A 5306-nucleotide genomic window follows, 5' to 3' on the forward strand; every position below is an offset into this window, starting at 1 on the left:
TAGAGGGTGTTAGTCAGAAAAATAGCTTTTTTATAACACAAAGGGATCTAGGATATTCCGTATTTTCCAGGGGAAAATGATTTATAGAAAATCTTCCAAATGACCCTGGCTAATTGGATTTGCAGACAGAGTGGGGATGGACATTTTCCATATGAGGAGTTGGGACGGGTGAGCTGTTCGTGTTGTTTCTGGAGCTTGGAGCTGCAGCACTCTGCCCAACCACCCCAATAGATCATGTATACACGTGACAAGGCAGGGAAACAAACAGGCAATTGCTCTGAAAAGGGATGCATGACAGCTATTACTTAATATTGTCTTGGAGAAAAAATAAAAGAATAAGAAGGAAAATCTTTTTTGAATGCAGTGCTGTTTTCTTGTGTGCTGAAATTTACTTATTTATTTATTTCATTTTTTGAGACAGGATCTCACTCTTTTGCCCAGGCTAAAGTGCAGTGGCATGATCACAGCTCTCTGCAGCCTCAGCCTCCCAGACTCAAGTGATCCTTGCACCTCAGCCTCCCAAGTAGCTGGGACTACAGGCGTGTACCATGCCTGGGTATTTTTCAAATTATTATTTGTAGAGATGGTGGTCTCCCTATCTTGCCCAGGCTGGTCTCAACTCCTGGGCTCAAGTTGTCCTTCCACCTTGGCCTCCCAAAGTGCTGGGATTACAGGTGTGAGCCACCATGCCCAGCCTAAAATTTTTGTCTTGCTAGCTTTTTGTTTTTGTTTTTGTTTTGAGATAGGGTCTCACTCTATCGCCCAAACTGGAGTCCAGTGGTATGATCATGGATCACTGCACCCTTCACCTCCCAAGCTCAAGTGATCCTCCCACCTCAACCTCCCAAGTAGCTGGGACTACAGGTGCATGCCACTGCACCCAGCTAATTTTTGTATTTTTAATAGAGACTGGGTTTCGCCATGTTGCCCAGGTTGGTCTCAAGCTCCTGGGCTTAAGGGATCCGCCTGCCTTGACCTCCCAAAGTCTTGAGATTACAGGCATGAGCCACCACACCCAGCTTATCTTGTTAGTTTTAACAAGAATCAATTAACTGGGGCCTAGCAAAGAGAAGAAAATCATTCCTGATTTTGGTGAGATGTGTGCAAATAGACAATGTCTAAAAAAGAATGTCATCATGATTAGAACCTTTGTGTTCAAAGGAAAAATTATAAAACCTACATTCATTCAATAAGTAACTTAAGAACATGCTTTACATCTGATTAGTGCTTTATAATTTCCAAATGCATTAGCATTCATTTGCTCACTTATTTCTCACAGCACCTTTAAGAAGTAGACACTTCTTATGCCAACTGCACAAATGAGAAAATTAAGGCTAAGAGAGGTTAATTGATGGTGCAGTTATTTCAAGCATGGCTGGTCTGACTCCAAGCCAATGCTCTTGCCACTGATGCACGTATTCAGTGTTATTTTCAGCTTTTTTTTTTTTTTTTTTTTTTGAGACAGAATCTCGCTCTGTTGCCCAGGCTGGAGTGCAGTGGTGCAATCTCTGGTCACTGCAAGCTCCGCCTCCCAGGTTCACGCCATTCTCCTGCCTAAGCCTCCCAAGTGGCTGGGACTACAGGTGCCTGCCACTACGCCTGGCTAATTTTTTTTTTTGTATTTTTAGTAGAGATGGGGTTTCACCGTGTTAGCCAGGATGGTCTCGATCTCCTGACCTCGTGATCTGCCCGCCTCAGCCTCCCAAAGTGCTGGGATTACAAGTCTGAGCCACTGTGCCCAGCTATTTTCAGCTATTTTAACTATCAAAATTAGTTTTCAACCCTATTGTTCTGAACTAATGAGAAGTATATGATTTTTTTAAGGGGTATCATTTTCTTACCAAAATTCAATAGGACTGATAAAGTCAAAGTCACCAGGAGACCAGAAGGATGGAAAACCTTATTACAGAGTATAGAAATAAATGAATATTTAATGTTTGATAGAGAATGAATTACAGCGACATAAAAAAATGGAAAAATTTTGCCAAAACCCTGTTCAAAGGGAAAACATATGGCTCATTGAAAGATGAGGCACTAAATGGAAATGAGATAAATAACGGGAAATTGTAAATAATTAATGCCTTGGCATGTGTGTGTACTCTGATAAAGACAAAACTTTCTTTTGTCACTTAGTTAACTGGTTTCATGAGGTGAAACAAGTTCAGGACTGAGGGGAAATAGTTTTTTTTTTAATTCTCCAATTTAAAACTTTCAATTAAAAAGTAAACTTTAATGTTGAAAATGCAAACTTGGGGAGGGCAGAAATATCACACACAAGCCTGTCTCTTCACACTTGGAGCGTTGCACAGCAGCCGGGCAGAGGCGCTCCTCACTTCCCAGACGGTGGGCAGCTGGGCAAAGGAAATAGTTTTATGAGCAATCAATCTAGGTGTTTCCTGAAGGTCGAGTTTTCAAATCCCACAGATGATCACTGTTTACTCCCCGCTTGGTGTTTCCTTGTGTCATTTTGTGAACAGTAGCTGTGATTATGTCCAAATCTCTGTTAGCTATTTAGTGATCCCCTTTCTCTTCAGGTTTTGAGATAGTGTCCTCAGTTAGTGCGCGCGTGCGCGCGCGCGCGCGCACACACACACACAACACACACACACACACACACACACATATATATTTTGAGACAAGTTCTCACTCTGTCGCTCAGGCTGGAGTTAAGTGGCATGATCTCAGCTCACTGCAACCTCAACCTCCTGGGCTTGGTCGGCTGATCCTCCCACCTCAGCCTCCTGAGTAGGTGGGACTTACAGGCACATACCACCATGCCCGGGTAATTTTTGTGTTTTTTTAGAGATGGGGTTTTGTCATGTTGGCCAGGCTGGTCTGGATCTCCTGGGCTCAAGTGATCCACCTACCTCAGCTACCCAAAGCGCAGGGATTACAGGCGTGAGCCACTGTGCCCGGCCAGATAGCAAAATATTTGAACTCTTGTGGATGTGGACAGAATGCATACAGAACATTCCTGGTATGATTCTGTCCTACGCGGCTGTTCTCTGGAGCAGCATTGGTTTATCTCCGTCCGCCTTCTCTCCCACCGAAGTGCATGCCGCCACCTGATGGAAGATGCGATGGATGTGGACACGCGCCCCCTGAGGCCCCAGAACCGTCTTTTCAGTTGTGAACTAAAGGCCGACAAAGATGATCACTTTAAGGTAGAAAATGATGAAAACGAGCACCAGTTACGTTTAAGAACGGTCAGTTTAGGGGCTGGTGCAAAGGATGAATTGTACATTGTTGAAGCAGAGGCAATGAATTACCAAGGTAGTCCAATTCAAGTAACACTGGCAACTTTGAAAATGTCTGCGGTGGCTCACACCTGTAAATCCCAGCACTTTGGGAGGCCAAGGCGGGCGGATCACGAGGTCAGGAGATCGAGACCCTCCTGGCTAACACGGTGAAACCCTGTCTCTACCAGAAATACAAAAAAAATTAGCCGGGCGAGGTGGCGGGCTCCTGCAGTCCCAGCTACTCAGGAGGCTGAGGCAGGAGAATGGCGTGAACCCGGGAGGCAGAGCGTGCAGTGAGCCGAGATTGCACCACTACACTCCAGCCTGGGTAATAGAGCGAGACTCTCTCAAAACAAACAAACAAACAAAAACAAAAACGAAAAAAGAAAATGTCTGTACAGCCAACGGTTTCCCTTGGGGGCTTTGAAATCACAACCAGTGGTCTTACAGTTGAAGTGTGGTTCAGGGCCAGTGCATATTAGTGGACAGCACTTAGTAGCTGTGGAGGAAGATGCAGAGTCAGAAGATGAAGAGGAGGAGGATGTGAAACTCTTAAGTATATCAGGAAAGGGGTCTGCCCCTGGAGGTGGTAGCAAGGTTCCACAGAAAAAAGTAAAACTTGCTGCTGCTGAAGATGATGATGAAGAAGATGACGATTTTGATGATGAGGAAGCTGAAGAAAAAGCACCAGTGAAAAAATCTATTTGAGATACTTGAGCCACAAATGCACAAAAGCCAAATCAGAATGGAAAAGATTCAAAACCATCATCAACACCAAGATCAAAAGGACAAGAATCCTTCAAAAAACAGGAAAAAATTCCTAAAACACCAAAAGGACCTAGTTCTGTAGAAGACATTAAAGGAAAAATGCAAGCAAGTATAGAAAAAGGTGGCTTTCTTCGCAGAGTGGAAGCCAAGTTCATCAATTATGTGAAGAATTGCTTCTGTACAACTGAGCAGGAGGCTATTCAAGATCTCTGGCAGTGGAGGAAGTCTCTTTAAGAAAATAGTTTAAACAATTTGTTAAAAATGTTCCGTCTTATTTCATTTCTGTAATAGTTGATAATCTGGCTGTCGTTTTTATAATGCAGAGTGAGAACTTTCCCTACCATGTTTGTTAAGTGTTGTCCAGGTTCCATTGTCAAGAATGTGTTGTCCAAAATGCCTGTTTAGTTTTTAAAGCTGGAGCTCCACCCTTTGCTTGGTTTTGAGTATGTGTGGAATGTTACGATAGGACACAGTAGTAGCGGTGGTCAGACATGGAAATGGTGGGGAGACAAAAATATACATGTGAAATAAAACTCAGTATTTTAATAAAGTAAAAAAAAAAAAAAAGGATGCATGCAGAACACAAGGCAACTGCCAGCACTTTAGTGCGCCTTGGATCCTCCTCCAGGGTCCCTTTTCCTTGCCTTTGTCTTGGCCTCTGACCTGACCGTACACTGAGGCAATGGGAGATGAAATGGCCCGGGGACCACCAGTTGCCAGGCAGCGGAGTAGCAGCTGGGATGTTCAGAGTAGGACCACCGCATAATTCAGTCCCCTCTTCCTATTGCCAGAACTTGCCACCCTCTTCCAGGAGCCTCTGCCTTGGCACATGCAGTTGCCACTATCCAGAAAAGCTCTTTGCTTTCCCTTCAGCTGGGTGGTCCCCACTAGTTCTTTGAGAATGGACTCCGTAACTTCATTAGGACACCCCTGGCGAAGGTGCTGCCTTGTGTGCTTCCCCAGCACCTGGGGCGCACACACTTCTCCCTCGCTCTACGACGTGGAAGTCGTCTGTTCACTCGTCTTCCCCGATGGTCTGTGAACAGCATGACGACGTGGGATGGACACACAACTCACCCTCACGCCCCCAGCACCCGTCTGCCGCTCCCTGTACATGTGCAGATGGACTCAGTGAATGACAGCCACCGCCTGAATTATTTCAGACAGGTGATTACTGCTGGGAGTTGCTCAAGAACTTCTTTCTAAGCAGCCAAGCAAATAGGCATATTTTTAAGCAAATAATTCTTTGGTCTTCATTCACAAGATGGGAGAGTATTCTATTTCATCACCTGATAGAGC

At 44.6% G+C, this 5306-nt stretch overlaps 1 pseudogene; it reads left to right on the top strand.

Moving 5' to 3' along the window:
- The first annotated feature begins 2978 nt into the window (after nt 1-2978).
- On the top strand, nt 2979-4273 carry LOC117095343 (annotated as a pseudogene).
- The last annotated feature ends 1033 nt before the right edge of the window (nt 4274-5306 follow it).

The sequence above is a fragment of the Trachypithecus francoisi genome, unplaced genomic scaffold, assembly GCF_009764315.1.
Source record: "Trachypithecus francoisi isolate TF-2019V2 unplaced genomic scaffold, Tfra_2.0 Lachesis_group13, whole genome shotgun sequence".
In the NCBI taxonomy this organism is placed as follows: Eukaryota; Metazoa; Chordata; class Mammalia; order Primates; family Cercopithecidae; genus Trachypithecus; species Trachypithecus francoisi.